Here is a 17,573-nt window from a genome sequence, read left to right as displayed (position 1 = left end):
ATTTATATGAGACAGACAACCGCAAATGGGTTCACGGCCATAAACACGTTCACGACCGTAAACGTCCGAGAAACCCTAATTCGTGATTACGGCCGCCGCCGAGAAACCCTAGCCGCAAAAGCTTATTCGACCGAGAACCCTCCTTCGGCCGTGAACCCTTCAACGGCCGTGAACCCTTCAATGGACGAGAACACTTCGCAGATTACGTGAAAAATAGCGTTTTTCACCTCTTTTTGCTCCAAAACTCGATCAAAAACTCGTTTTTATCAAAAACACGAAGAACAAACCCCCCTTATTTTTCAAAGATCTATCCAAAAATGCAAAAATCCTTCAAAAATAAGATCAAATACGCTCCAGATCTGGCCAAAATGATTGATACAATCCAAGCTCTGATACCACTTGTAAGTCCCGAATTCGCTTGTGTATCAATCATATCCAATTGATGGTGTAGAATCCTAAACAATTGGATGATGCAAGATCAAAATAAGAAGAAGGAGAAGAAGAATAATATGAATCTATGATGTATTCAAGATTGGAATGATGAACAATATACAAGATTCACACACACTTGCACCTTCTCTCCTTTCTCTCTCTAGAACACCTTAGAATACACACACTTAAGCTCCTCTAGCCATACACACTCTTATGACTCTACTAACACTATTTATATGAGACAGACAACCGCAAATGGGTTCACGGCCGTAAACACGTTCACGACCGTAAACGTCCGAGAAACTCTAATTCGTGATTACGGGCGCCGCCGAGAAACCCTAGCCGCAAAAGCTTATTCGACCGAGAACCCTCCTTCGGCCGTGAACCCTTCAATGGACGAGAACACTTCGCAGATTACGTGAAAAATAGCGTTTTTCACCTCTTTTTGCTCCAAAACTCGATCAAAAACTCGATTTTATCAAAAACACGAAGAACAAACTCCCCTTATTTTTCAAAGATCTATCCAAAAACGCAAAAATCCTTCAAAAATAAGATCAAATACGCTCCAGATCTGGCCAAAATGATTGATACAATCCAAGCTCTGATACCACTTGTAAGTCCCGAATTCGCTTGTGTATCAATCATATCCAATTGATGGTGTAGAATCCCAAACAATTGGATGATGCAAGATCAAAATAAGAAGAAGGAGAAGAAGAATAATATGAATCTATGATGTATTCAAGATTGGAATGATGAACAATATACAAGATTCACACACACTTGCACCTTCTCTCCTTTCTCTCTCTAGAACACCTTAGAATACACAAACTTAAGCTCCTCTAGCCATACACACTCTTATGACTCTACTAACACTATTTATATGAGACAGACAACCGCAAATAGGTTCACGGCCGTAAACACGTTCACGACCGTAAACGTCCGAGAAACCCTAATTCGTGATTACGGCCGCCGCCGAGAAACCCTAGCCGCAAAAGCTTATTCGACCGAGAACCCTCCTTCGGCCGTGAACCCTTCAACGGCCGTGAACCCTTCAATGGACGAGAACACTTCGCAGATTACGTGAAAAATAGCGTTTTTCACCTCTTTTTGCTCCAAAACTCGTTCAAAAACTCGTTTTTATCAAAAACTCGAAGAACAAACCCCCCTTATTTTTCAAAGATCTATCCAAAAATGCAAAAATCCTTCAGAAATAAGATCAAATACGCTCCAGATCTGGCCAAAATGATTGATACAATCCAAGCTCTGATACCACTTGTAAGTCCCGAATTCGCTTGTGTATCAATCATATCCAATTGATGGTGTAGAATCCTAAACAATTGGATGATGCAAGATCAAAATAAGAAGAAGGAGAAGAAGAATAATATGAATCTATGATGTATTCAAGATTGGAATGATGAACAATATACAAGATTCACACACACTTGCACCTTCTCTCCTTTCTCTCTCTAGAACACCTTAGAATACACACACTTAAGCTCCTCTAGCCATACACACTCTTATGACTCTACTAACACTATTTATATGAGACAGACAACCGCAAATGGGTTCACGGCCGTAAACACATTCACGACCGTAAACGTCCGAGAAACCCTAATTCGTGATTACGGCCGCCGCCGAGAAACCCTAGCCGCAAAAGCTTATTCGACCGAGAACCCTCCTTCGGCCGTGAACCCTTCAACGGCCGTGAACCCTTCAATGGACGAGAAAACTTCGCAGATTACGTGAAAAATAGCGTTTTTCACCTCTTTTTGCTCCAAAACTCGATCAAAAACTCGTTTTTATCAAAAACACGAAGAACAAACCCCCCTTATTTTTCAAAGATCTATCCAAAAACGCAAAAATCCTTCAAAAATAAGATCAAATACGCTCCAGATCTGGCCAAAATTATTGATACAATCCAAGCTCTGATACCACTTGTAAGTCCCGAATTCGCTTGTGTATCAATCATATCCAATTGATGGTGTAGAATCCCAAACAATTGGATGATGCAAGATCAAAATAAGAAGAAGGAGAAGAAGAATAATATGAATCTATGATGTATTCAAGATTGGAATGATGAACAATATACAAGATTCACACACACTTGCACCTTCTCTCCTTTCTCTCTCTAGAACACCTTAGAATACACAAACTTAAGCTCCTCTAGCCATACACACTCTTATGACTCTACTAACACTATTTATATGAGACAGACAACCGCAAATAGGTTCACGGCCGTAAACACGTTCACGACCGTAAACGTCTGAGAAACCCTAATTCGTGATTACGGCCGCCGCCGAGAAACCCTAGCCGCAAAAGCTTATTCGACCGAGAACCCTCCTTCGGCCGTGAACCCTTCAACGGCCGTGAACCCTTCAATGGACGAGAACACTTCGCAGATTACGTGAAAAATAGCGTTTTTCACCTCTTTTTGCTCCAAAACTCGTTCAAAAACTCGTTTTTATCAAAAACTCGAAGAACAAACCCCCCTTATTTTTCAAAGATCTATCCAAAAATGCAAAAATCCTTCAGAAATAAGATCAAATACGCTCCAGATCTGGCCAAAATGATTGATACAATCCAAGCTCTGATACCACTTGTAAGTCCCGAATTCGCTTGTGTATCAATCATATCCAATTGATGGTGTAGAATCCTAAACAATTGGATGATGCAAGATCAAAATAAGAAGAAGGAGAAGAAGAATAATATGAATCTATGATGTATTCAAGATTGGAATGATGAACAATATACAAGATTCACACACACTTGCACCTTCTCTCCTTTCTCTCTCTAGAACACCTTAGAATACACACACTTAAGCTCCTCTAGCCATACACACTCTTATGACTCTACTAACACTATTTATATGAGACAGACAACCGCAAATGGGTTCACGGCCGTAAACACATTCACGACCGTAAACGTCCGAGAAACCCTAATTCGTGATTACGGCCGCCGCCGAGAAACCCTAGCCGCAAAAGCTTATTCGACCGAGAACCCTCCTTCGGCCGTGAACCCTTCAACGGCCGTGAACCCTTCAATGGACGAGAAAACTTCGCAGATTACGTGAAAAATAGCGTTTTTCACCTCTTTTTGCTCCAAAACTCGATCAAAAACTCGTTTTTATCAAAAACACGAAGAACAAACCCCCCTTATTTTTCAAAGATCTATCCAAAAACGCAAAAATCCTTCAAAAATAAGATCAAATACGCTCCAGATCTGGCCAAAATTATTGATACAATCCAAGCTCTGATACCACTTGTAAGTCCCGAATTCGCTTGTGTATCAATCATATCCAATTGATGGTGTAGAATCCCAAACAATTGGATGATGCAAGATCAAAATAAGAAGAAGGAGAAGAAGAATAATATGAATCTATGATGTATTCAAGATTGGAATGATGAACAATATACAAGATTCACACACACTTGCACCTTCTCTCCTTTCTCTCTCTAGAACACCTTAGAATACACAAACTTAAGCTCCTCTAGCCATACACACTCTTATGACTCTACTAACACTATTTATATGAGACAGACAACCGCAAATAGGTTCACGGCCGTAAACACGTTCACGACCGTAAACGTCCGAGAAACCCTAATTCGTGATTACGGCCGCCGCCGAGAAACCCTAGCCGCAAAAGCTTATTCGACCGAGAACCCTCCTTCGGCCGTGAACCCTTCAACGGCCGTGAACCCTTCAATGGACGAGAACACTTCGCAGATTACGTGAAAAATAGCGTTTTTCACCTCTTTTTGCTCCAAAACTCGATCAAAAACTCGTTTTTATCAAAAACACGAAGAACAAACCCCCCTTATTTTTCAAAGATCTATCCAAAAATGAAAAAATCCTTCAGAAATAAGATCAAATACGCTCCAGATCTGGCCAAAATGATTGATACAATCCAAGCTCTGATACCACTTGTAAGTCCCGAATTCGCTTGTGTATCAATCATATCCAATTGATGGTGTAGAATCCTAAACAATTGGATGATGCAAGATCAAAATAAGAAGAAGGAGAAGAACAATAATATGAATCTATGATGTATTCAAGATTGGAATGATGAACACTATACAAGATTCACACACACTTGCACCTTCTCTCCTTTCTCTCTCTAGAACACCTTAGAATACACACACTTAAGCTCCTCTAGCCATACACACTCTTATGACTCTACTAACACTATTTATATGAGACAGACAACCGCAAATGGGTTCACGGCCGTAAACACGTTCACGACCGTAAACGTCCGAGAAACCCTAATTCGTGATTACGGCCGCCGCCGAGAAACCCTAGCCGCAACAGCTTATTCGACCGAGAACCCTCCTTCGGCCGTGAACCCTTCAACGGCCGTGAACCCTTCAATGGACGAGAACACTTCGCAGATTACGTGAAAAATAGCGCTTTTCACCTCTTTTTGCTCCAAAACTCGATCAAAAACTCGTTTTTATCAAAAACACGAAGAACAAACCCCCCTTATTTTTCAAAGATCTATCCAAAAACGCAAAAATACTTCAAAAATAAGATCAAATACGCTCCAGATCTGGCCAAAATGATTGATACAATCCAAGCTCTGATACCACTTGTAAGTCCCGAATTCGCTTGTGTATCAATCATATCCAATTGATGGTGTAGAATCCCAAACAATTGGATGATGCAAGATCAAAATAAGAAGAAGGAGAAGAAGAATAATATGAATCTATGATGTATTCAAGATTGGAATGATGAACAATATACAAGATTCACACATACTTGCACCTTCTCTCCTTTCTCTCTCTAGAACACCTTAGAATACACACACTTAAGCTCCTCTAGCCATACACACTCTTATGACTCTACTAACACTATTTATATGAGACAGACAACCGCAAATAGGTTCACGGCCGTAAACACGTTCACGACCGTAAACGTCCGAGAAACCCTAATTCGTGATTACGGCCGCCGCCGAGAAACCCTAGCCGCAAAAGCTTATTCGACCGAGAACCCTCCTTCGGCCGTGAACCCTTCAACGGCCGTGAACCCTTCAATGGACGAGAACACTTCGCAGATTACGTGAAAAATAGCGTTTTTCACCTCTTTTTGCTCCAAAACTCGATCAAAAACTCGTTTTTATCAAAAACACGAAGAACAAACCCCCCTTATTTTTCAAAGATCTATCCAAAAACGCAAAAATCCTTCAAAAATAAGATCAAATACGCTCCAGATCTGGCCAAAATTATTGATACAATCCAAGCTCTGATACCACTTGTAAGTCCCGAATTCGCTTGTGTATCAATCATATCCAATTGATGGTGTAGAATCCCAAACAATTGGATGATGCAAGATCAAAATAAGAAGAAGGAGAAGAAGAATAATATGAATCTATGATGTATTCAAGATTGGAATGATGAACAATATACAAGATTCACACACACTTGCACCTTCTCTCCTTTCTCTCTCTAGAACACCTTAGAATACACAAACTTAAGCTCCTCTAGCCATACACACTCTTATGACTCTACTAACACTATTTATATGAGACAGACAACCGCAAATAGGTTCACGGCCGTAAACACGTTCACGACCGTAAACGTCCGAGAAACCCTAATTCGTGATTACGGCCGCCGCCGAGAAACCCTAGCCGCAAAAGCTTATTCGACCGAGAACCCTCCTTCGGCCGTGAACCCTTCAACGGCCGTGAACCCTTCAATGGACGAGAACACTTCGCAGATTACGTGAAAAATAGCGTTTTTCACCTCTTTTTGCTCCAAAACTCGATCAAAAACTCGTTTTTATCAAAAACACGAAGAACAAACCCCCCTTATTTTTCAAAGATCTATCCAAAAATGCAAAAATCCTTCAGAAATAAGATCAAATACGCTCCAGATCTGGCCAAAATGATTGATACAATCCAAGCTCTGATACCACTTGTAAGTCCCGAATTCGCTTGTGTATCAATCATATCCAATTGATGGTGTAGAATCCTAAACAATTGGATGATGCAAGATCAAAATAAGAAGAAGGAGAAGAACAATAATATGAATCTATGATGTATTCAAGATTGGAATGATGAACACTATACAAGATTCACACACACTTGCACCTTCTCTCCTTTCTCTCTCTAGAACACCTTAGAATACACACACTTAAGCTCCTCTAGCCATACACACTCTTATGACTCTACTAACACTATTTATATGAGACAGACAACCGCAAATGGGTTCACGGCCGTAAACACGTTCACGACCGTAAACGTCCGAGAAACCCTAATTCGTGATTACGGCCGCCGCCGAGAAACCCTAGCCGCAACAGCTTATTCGACCGAGAACCCTCCTTCGGCCGTGAACCCTTCAACGGCCGTGAACCCTTCAATGGACGAGAACACTTCGCAGATTACGTGAAAAATAGCGCTTTTCACCTCTTTTTGCTCCAAAACTCGATCAAAAACTCGTTTTTATCAAAAACACGAAGAACAAACCCCCCTTATTTTTCAAAGATCTATCCAAAAACGCAAAAATACTTCAAAAATAAGATCAAATACGCTCCAGATCTGGCCAAAATGATTGATACAATCCAAGCTCTGATACCACTTGTAAGTCCCGAATTCGCTTGTGTATCAATCATATCCAATTGATGGTGTAGAATCCCAAACAATTGGATGATGCAAGATCAAAATAAGAAGAAGGAGAAGAAGAATAATATGAATCTATGATGTATTCAAGATTGGAATGATGAACAATATACAAGATTCACACATACTTGCACCTTCTCTCCTTTCTCTCTCTAGAACACCTTAGAATACACACACTTAAGCTCCTCTAGCCATACACACTCTTATGACTCTACTAACACTATTTATATGAGACAGACAACCGCAAATAGGTTCACGGCCGTAAACACGTTCACGACCGTAAACGTCCGAGAAACCCTAATTCGTGATTACGGCCGCCGCCGAGAAACCCTAGCCGCAAAAGCTTATTCGACCGAGAACCCTCCTTCGGCCGTGAACCCTTCAACGGCCGTGAACCCTTCAATGGACGAGAACACTTCGCAGATTACGTGAAAAATAGCGTTTTTCACCTCTTTTTGCTCCAAAACTCGATCAAAAACTCGTTTTTATCAAAAACACGAAGAACAAACCCCCCTTATTTTTCAAAGATCTATCCAAAAACGCAAAAATCCTTCAAAAATAAGATCAAATACGCTCCAGATCTGGCCAAAATTATTGATACAATCCAAGCTCTGATACCACTTGTAAGTCCCGAATTCGCTTGTGTATCAATCATATCCAATTGACGGTGTAGAATCCCAAACAATTGGATGATGCAAGATCAAAATAAGAAGAAGGAGAAGAAGAATAATATGAATCTATGATGTATTCAAGATTGGAATGATGAACAATATACAAGATTCACACACACTTGCACCTTCTCTCCTTTCTCTCTCTAGAACACCTTAGAATACACAAACTTAAGCTCCTCTAGCCATACACACTCTTATGACTCTACTAACACTATTTATATGAGACAGACAACCGCAAATAGGTTCACGGCCGTAAACACGTTCACGACCGTAAACGTCCGAGAAACCCTAATTCGTGATTACGGCCGCCGCCGAGAAACCCTAGCCGCAAAAGCTTATTCGACCGAGAACCCTCCTTCGGCCGTGAACCCTTCAACGGCCGTGAACCCTTCAATGGACGAGAACACTTCGCAGATTACGTGAAAAATAGCGTTTTTCACCTCTTTTTGCTCCAAAACTCGATCAAAAACTCGTTTTTATCAAAAACACGAAGAACAAACCCCCCTTATTTTTCAAAGATCTATCCAAAAATGCAAAAATCCTTCAGAAATAAGATCAAATACGCTCCAGATCTGGCCAAAATGATTGATACAATCCAAGCTCTGATACCACTTGTAAGTCCCGAATTCGCTTGTGTATCAATCATATCCAATTGATGGTGTAGAATCCTAAACAATTGGATGATGCAAGATCAAAATAAGAAGAAGGAGAAGAACAATAATATGAATCTATGATGTATTCAAGATTGGAATGATGAACACTATACAAGATTCACACACACTTGCACCTTCTCTCCTTTCTCTCTCTAGAACACCTTAGAATACACACACTTAAGCTCCTCTAGCCATACACACTCTTATGACTCTACTAACACTATTTATATGAGACAGACAACCGCAAATGGGTTCACGGCCGTAAACACGTTCACGACCGTAAACGTCCGAGAAACCCTAATTCGTGATTACGGCCGCCGCCGAGAAACCCTAGCCGCAACAGCTTATTCGACCGAGAACCCTCCTTCGGCCGTGAACCCTTCAACGGCCGTGAACCCTTCAATGGACGAGAACACTTCGCAGATTACGTGAAAAATAGCGCTTTTCACCTCTTTTTGCTCCAAAACTCGATCAAAAACTCGTTTTTATCAAAAACACGAAGAACAAACCCCCCTTATTTTTCAAAGATCTATCCAAAAACGCAAAAATACTTCAAAAATAAGATCAAATACGCTCCAGATCTGGCCAAAATGATTGATACAATCCAAGCTCTGATACCACTTGTAAGTCCCGAATTCGCTTGTGTATCAATCATATCCAATTGATGGTGTAGAATCCCAAACAATTGGATGATGCAAGATCAAAATAAGAAGAAGGAGAAGAAGAATAATATGAATCTATGATGTATTCAAGATTGGAATGATGAACAATATACAAGATTCACACATACTTGCACCTTCTCTCCTTTCTCTCTCTAGAACACCTTAGAATACACACACTTAAGCTCCTCTAGCCATACACACTCTTATGACTCTACTAACACTATTTATATGAGACAGACAACCGCAAATAGGTTCACGGCCGTAAACACGTTCACGACCGTAAACGTCCGAGAAACCCTAATTCGTGATTACGGCCACCGCCTAGAAACCCTAGCCACAAAAGCTTATTCGACCGAGAACCCTCCTTCGGCCGTGAACCCTTCAACGGCCGTGAACCCTTCAATGGACGAGAACACTTCACAGATTACGTGAAAAATAGCGTTTTTCACCTCTTTTTGCTCCAAAACTCGATCAAAAACTCGTTTTTATCAAAAACACGAAGAACAAACCCCCCTTATTTTTCAAAGATCTATCCAAAAATGCAAAAATCCTTCAAAAATAAGATCAAATACGCTCCAGATCTGGCCAAAATGATTGATACAATCCAAGCTCTGATACCACTTGTAAGTCCCGAATTCGCTTGTGTATCAATCATATCCATTTGATGGTGTAGAATCCTAAACAATTGGATGATGCAAGATCAAAATAAGAAGAAGAAGAAGAAGAAGAATATGAATCTATGATGTATTCAAGATTGGAATGATGAACAATATACAAGATTCACACACACTTGCACCTTCTCTCCTTTCTCTCTCTAGAACACCTTAGAATACACACACTTAAGCTCCTCTAGCCATACACACTCTTATGACTCTACTAACACTATTTATATGAGACAGACAACCGCAAATGGGTTCACGGCCGTAAACACGTTCACGACCGTAAACGTCCGAGAAACCCTAATTCGTGATTACGGCCGCCGCCGAGAAACCCTAGCCGCAAAAGCTTATTCGACCGAGAACCCTCCTTCGGCCGTGAACCCTTCAACGGCCGTGAACCCTTCAATGGACGAGAACACTTCGCAGATTACGTGAAAAATAGCGTTTTTCACCTCTTTTTGCTCCAAAACTCGATCAAAAACTCGTTTTTATCAAAAACACGAAGAACAAACCCCCCTTATTTTTCAAAGATCTATCCAAAAACGCAAAAATCCTTCAAAAATAAGATCAAATACGCTCCAGATCTGGCCAAAATGATTGATACAATCCAAGCTCTGATACCACTTGTAAGTCCCGAATTCGCTTGTGTATCAATCATATCCAGTTGATGGTGTAGAATCCCAAACAATTGGATGATGCAAGATCAAAATAAGAAGAAGGAGAAGAAGAATAATATGAATCTATGATGTATTCAAGATTGGAATGATGAACAATATACAAGATTCACACATACTTGCACCTTCTCTCCTTTCTCTCTCTAGAACACCTTAGAATACACACACTTAAGCTCCTCTAGCCATACACACTCTTATGACTCTACTAACACTATTTATATGAGACAGACAACCGCAAATAGGTTCACGGCCGTAAACACGTTCACGACCGTAAACGTCCGAGAAACCCTAATTCGTGATTACGGCCCCCGCCGAGAAACCCTAGCCACAAAAGCTTATTCGACCGAGAACCCTCCTTCGGCCGTGAACCCTTCAACGGCCGTGAACCCTTCAATGGACGAGAACACTTCGCAGATTACGTGAAAAATAGCGTTTTTTACCTCTTTTTGCTCCAAAACTCGATCAAAAACTCGTTTTTATCAAAAACACGAAGAACAAACCCCCCTTATTTTTCAAAGATCTATCCAAAACTGCAAAAATCCTTCAAAAATAAGATCAAATACGCTCCAGATCTGGCCAAAATTATTGATACAATCCAAGCTCTAATACCACTTGTAAGTCCCGAATTCGCTTGTGTATCAATCATATCCAATTGATGGTGTAGAATCCTAAACAATTGGATGATGCAAGATCAAAATAAGAAGAAGAAGAAGAAGAAGAATATGAATCTATGATGTATTCAAGATTGGAATGATGAACAATATACAAGATTCACACACACTTGCACCTTCTCTCCTTTCTCTCTCTAGAACACCTTAGAATACACACACTTAAGCTCCTCTAGCCATACACACTCTTATGACTCTACTAACACTATTTATATGAGACAGACAACCGCAAATGGGTTCACGGCCGTAAACACGTTCACGACCGTAAACGTCCGAGAAACCCTAATTCGTGATTACGGCCGCCGCCGAGAAACCCTAGCCGCAACAGCTTATTCGACCGAGAACCCTCCTTCGGCCGTGAACCCTTCAACGGCCGTGAACCCTTCAATGGACGAGAACACTTCGCAGATTACGTGAAAAATAGCGCTTTTCACCTCTTTTTGCTCCAAAACTCGATCAAAAACTCGTTTTTATCAAAAACACGAAGAACAAACCCCCCTTATTTTTCAAAGATCTATCCAAAAACGCAAAAATACTTCAAAAATAAGATCAAATACGCTCCAGATCTGGCCAAAATGATTGATACAATCCAAGCTCTGATACCACTTGTAAGTCCCGAATTCGCTTGTGTATCAATCATATCCAATTGATGGTGTAGAATCCCAAACAATTGGATGATGCAAGATCAAAATAAGAAGAAGGAGAAGAAGAATAATATGAATCTATGATGTATTCAAGATTGGAATGATGAACAATATACAAGATTCACACATACTTGCACCTTCTCTCCTTTCTCTCTCTAGAACACCTTAGAATACACACACTTAAGCTCCTCTAGCCATACACACTCTTATGACTCTACTAACACTATTTATATGAGACAGACAACCGCAAATAGGTTCACGGCCGTAAACACGTTCACGACCGTAAACGTCCGAGAAACCCTAATTCGTGATTACGGCCACCGCCTAGAAACCCTAGCCACAAAAGCTTATTCGACCGAGAACCCTCCTTCGGCCGTGAACCCTTCAACGGCCGTGAACCCTTCAATGGACGAGAACACTTCACAGATTACGTGAAAAATAGCGTTTTTCACCTCTTTTTGCTCCAAAACTCGATCAAAAACTCGTTTTTATCAAAAACACGAAGAACAAACCCCCCTTATTTTTCAAAGATCTATCCAAAAATGCAAAAATCCTTCAAAAATAAGATCAAATACGCTCCAGATCTGGCCAAAATGATTGATACAATCCAAGCTCTGATACCACTTGTAAGTCCCGAATTCGCTTGTGTATCAATCATATCCATTTGATGGTGTAGAATCCTAAACAATTGGATGATGCAAGATCAAAATAAGAAGAAGAAGAAGAAGAAGAATATGAATCTATGATGTATTCAAGATTGGAATGATGAACAATATACAAGATTCACACACACTTGCACCTTCTCTCCTTTCTCTCTCTAGAACACCTTAGAATACACACACTTAAGCTCCTCTAGCCATACACACTCTTATGACTCTACTAACACTATTTATATGAGACAGACAACCGCAAATGGGTTCACGGCCGTAAACACGTTCACGACCGTAAACGTCCGAGAAACCCTAATTCGTGATTACGGCCGCCGCCGAGAAACCGTAGCCGCAAAAGCTTATTCGACCGAGAACCCTCCTTCGGCCGTGAACCCTTCAACGGCCGTGAACCCTTCAATGGACGAGAACACTTCGCAGATTACGTGAAAAATAGCGTTTTTCACCTCTTTTTGCTCCAAAACTCGATCAAAAACTCGTTTTTATCAAAAACACGAAGAACAAACCCCCCTTATTTTTCAAAGATCTATCCAAAAACGCAAAAATCCTTCAAAAATAAGATCAAATACGCTCCAGATCTGGCCAAAATGATTGATACAATCCAAGCTCTGATACCACTTGTAAGTCCCGAATTCGCTTGTGTATCAATCATATCCAATTGATGGTGTAGAATCCCAAACAATTGGATGATGCAAGATCAAAATAAGAAGAAGGAGAAGAAGAATAATATGAATCTATGATGTATTCAAGATTGGAATGATGAACAATATACAAGATTCACACATACTTGCACCTTCTCTCCTTTCTCTCTCTAGAACACCTTAGAATACACACACTTAAGCTCCTCTAGCCATACACACTCTTATGACTCTACTAACACTATTTATATGAGACAGACAACCGCAAATAGGTTCACGGCCGTAAACACGTTCACGACCGTAAACGTCCGAGAAACCCTAATTCGTGATTACGGCCCCCGCCGAGAAACCCTAGCCACAAAAGCTTATTCGACCGAGAACCCTCCTTCGGCCGTGAACCCTTCAACGGCCGTGAACCCTTCAATGGACGAGAACACTTCGCAGATTACGTGAAAAATAGCGTTTTTTACCTCTTTTTGCTCCAAAACTCGATCAAAAACTCGTTTTTATCAAAAACACGAAGAACAAACCCCCCTTATTTTTCAAAGATCTATCCAAAACTGCAAAAATCCTTCAAAAATAAGATCAAATACGCTCCAGATCTGGCCAAAATTATTGATACAATCCAAGCTCTAATACCACTTGTAAGTCCCGAATTCGCTTGTGTATCAATCATATCCAATTGATGGTGTAGAATCCTAAACAATTGGATGATGCAAGATCAAAATAAGAAGAAGAAGAAGAAGAAGAATATGAATCTATGATGTATTCAAGATTGGAATGATGAACAATATACAAGATTCACACACACTTGCACCTTCTCTCCTTTCTCTCTCTAGAACACCTTAGAATACACACACTTAAGCTCCTCTAGCCATACACACTCTTATGACTCTACTAACACTATTTATATGAGACAGACAACCGCAAATGGGTTCACGGCCGTAAACACGTTCACGACCGTAAACGTCCGAGAAACCCTAATTCGTGATTACGGCCGCCGCCGAGAAACCCTAGCCGCAACAGCTTATTCGACCGAGAACCCTCCTTCGGCCGTGAACCCTTCAACGGCCGTGAACCCTTCAATGGACGAGAACACTTCGCAGATTACGTGAAAAATAGCGCTTTTCACCTCTTTTTGCTCCAAAACTCGATCAAAAACTCGTTTTTATCAAAAACACGAAGAACAAACCCCCCTTATTTTTCAAAGATCTATCCAAAAACGCAAAAATACTTCAAAAATAAGATCAAATACGCTCCAGATCTGGCCAAAATGATTGATACAATCCAAGCTCTGATACCACTTGTAAGTCCCGAATTCGCTTGTGTATCAATCATATCCAATTGATGGTGTAGAATCCCAAACAATTGGATGATGCAAGATCAAAATAAGAAGAAGGAGAAGAAGAATAATATGAATCTATGATGTATTCAAGATTGGAATGATGAACAATATACAAGATTCACACATACTTGCACCTTCTCTCCTTTCTCTCTCTAGAACACCTTAGAATACACACACTTAAGCTCCTCTAGCCATACACACTCTTATGACTCTACTAACACTATTTATATGAGACAGACAACCGCAAATAGGTTCACGGCCGTAAACACGTTCACGACCGTAAACGTCCGAGAAACCCTAATTCGTGATTACGGCCACCGCCTAGAAACCCTAGCCACAAAAGCTTATTCGACCGAGAACCCTCCTTCGGCCGTGAACCCTTCAACGGCCGTGAACCCTTCAATGGACGAGAACACTTCACAGATTACGTGAAAAATAGCGTTTTTCACCTCTTTTTGCTCCAAAACTCGATCAAAAACTCGTTTTTATCAAAAACACGAAGAACAAACCCCCCTTATTTTTCAAAGATCTATCCAAAAATGCAAAAATCCTTCAAAAATAAGATCAAATACGCTCCAGATCTGGCCAAAATGATTGATACAATCCAAGCTCTGATACCACTTGTAAGTCCCGAATTCGCTTGTGTATCAATCATATCCATTTGATGGTGTAGAATCCTAAACAATTGGATGATGCAAGATCAAAATAAGAAGAAGAAGAAGAAGAAGAATATGAATCTATGATGTATTCAAGATTGGAATGATGAACAATATACAAGATTCACACACACTTGCACCTTCTCTCCTTTCTCTCTCTAGAACACCTTAGAATACACACACTTAAGCTCCTCTAGCCATACACACTCTTATGACTCTACTAACACTATTTATATGAGACAGACAACCGCAAATGGGTTCACGGCCGTAAACACGTTCACGACCGTAAACGTCCGAGAAACCCTAATTCGTGATTACGGCCGCCGCCGAGAAACCGTAGCCGCAAAAGCTTATTCGACCGAGAACCCTCCTTCGGCCGTGAACCCTTCAACGGCCGTGAACCCTTCAATGGACGAGAACACTTCGCAGATTACGTGAAAAATAGCGTTTTTCACCTCTTTTTGCTCCAAAACTCGATCAAAAACTCGTTTTTATCAAAAACACGAAGAACAAACCCCCCTTATTTTTCAAAGATCTATCCAAAAACGCAAAAATCCTTCAAAAATAAGATCAAATACGCTCCAGATCTGGCCAAAATGATTGATACAATCCAAGCTCTGATACCACTTGTAAGTCCCGAATTCGCTTGTGTATCAATCATATCCAATTGATGGTGTAGAATCCCAAACAATTGGATGATGCAAGATCAAAATAAGAAGAAGGAGAAGAAGAATAATATGAATCTATGATGTATTCAAGATTGGAATGATGAACAATATACAAGATTCACACATACTTGCACCTTCTCTCCTTTCTCTCTCTAGAACACCTTAGAATACACACACTTAAGCTCCTCTAGCCATACACACTCTTATGACTCTACTAACACTATTTATATGAGACAGACAACCGCAAATAGGTTCACGGCCGTAAACACGTTCACGACCGTAAACGTCCGAGAAACCCTAATTCGTGATTACGGCCCCCGCCGAGAAACCCTAGCCACAAAAGCTTATTCGACCGAGAACCCTCCTTCGGCCGTGAACCCTTCAACGGCCGTGAACCCTTCAATGGACGAGAACACTTCGCAGATTACGTGAAAAATAGCGTTTTTTACCTCTTTTTGCTCCAAAACTCGATCAAAAACTCGTTTTTATCAAAAACACGAAGAACAAACCCCCCTTATTTTTCAAAGATCTATCCAAAACTGCAAAAATCCTTCAAAAATAAGATCAAATACGCTCCAGATCTGGCCAAAATTATTGATACAATCCAAGCTCTAATACCACTTGTAAGTCCCGAATTCGCTTGTGTATCAATCATATCCAATTGATGGTGTAGAATCCTAAACAATTGGATGATGCAAGATCAAAATAAGAAGAAGAAGAAGAAGAAGAATATGAATCTATGATGTATTCAAGATTGGAATGATGAACAATATACAAGATTCACACACACTTGCACCTTCTCTCCTTTCTCTCTCTAGAACACCTTAGAATACACACACTTAAGCTCCTCTAGCCATACACACTCTTATGACTCTACTAACACTATTTATATGAGACAGACAACCGCAAATGGGTTCACGGCCGTAAACACGTTCACGACCGTAAACGTCCGAGAAACCCTAATTCGTGATTACGGCCGCCGCCGAGAAACCCTAGCCGCAAAAGCTTATTCGACCGAGAACCCTCCTTCGGCCGTGAACCCTTCAACGGCCGTGAACCCTTCAATGGACGAGAACACTTCGCAGATTACGTGAAAAATAGCGTTTTTCACCTCTTTTTGCTCCAAAACTCGATCAAAAACTCGTTTTTATCAAAAACACGAAGAACAAACCCCCCTTATTTTTCAAAGATCTATCCAAAAACGCAAAAATCTTTCAAAAATAAGATCAAATACGCTCCAGATCTGGCGAAAATGATTGATACAATCCAAGCTCTGATACCACTTGTAAGTCTCGAATTCGCTTGTGTATCAATCATATCCAATTGATGGTGTAGAATCCCAAACAATTGGATGATGCAAGATCAAAATAAGAAGAAGGAGAAGAAGAATAATATGAATCTATGATGTATTCAAGATTGGAATGATGAACAATATACAAGATTCACACACACTTGCACCTTCTCTCCTTTCTCTCTCTAGAACACCTTAGAATACACACACTTAAGCTCCTCTAGCCATACACACTCTTATGACTCTACTAACACTATTTATATGAGACAGACAACCGCAAATGGGTTCACGGCCGTAAACACGTTCACGACCGTAAACGTCCGAGAAACCCTAATTCGTGATTACGGCCGCCGCCGAGAAACCCTAGCCGCAAAAGCTTATTCGACCGAGAACCCTCCTTCGGCCGTGAACCCTTCAACGGCCGTGAACCCTTCAATGGACGAGAACACTTCGCAGATTACGTGAAAAATAGCGTTTTTCACCTCTTTTTGCTCCAAAACTCGATCAAAAACTCATTTTTATCAAAAACACGAAGAACAAACCCCCCTTATTTTTCAAAGATCTATCCAAAAACGCAAAAATCTTTCAAAAATAAGATCAAATACGCTCCAGATCTGGCGAAAATGATTGATAC

The sequence above is a fragment of the Lactuca virosa genome, chromosome 4 (assembly GCF_052849685.1).
Source record: "Lactuca virosa cultivar CGN04683 chromosome 4, Lactuca_virosa_CGN04683_v6, whole genome shotgun sequence".
In the NCBI taxonomy this organism is placed as follows: Eukaryota; Viridiplantae; Streptophyta; class Magnoliopsida; order Asterales; family Asteraceae; genus Lactuca; species Lactuca virosa.
The sequence above is the reverse complement of the archived record's forward strand: the minus strand, read 5'-3'. Positions refer to the sequence as shown.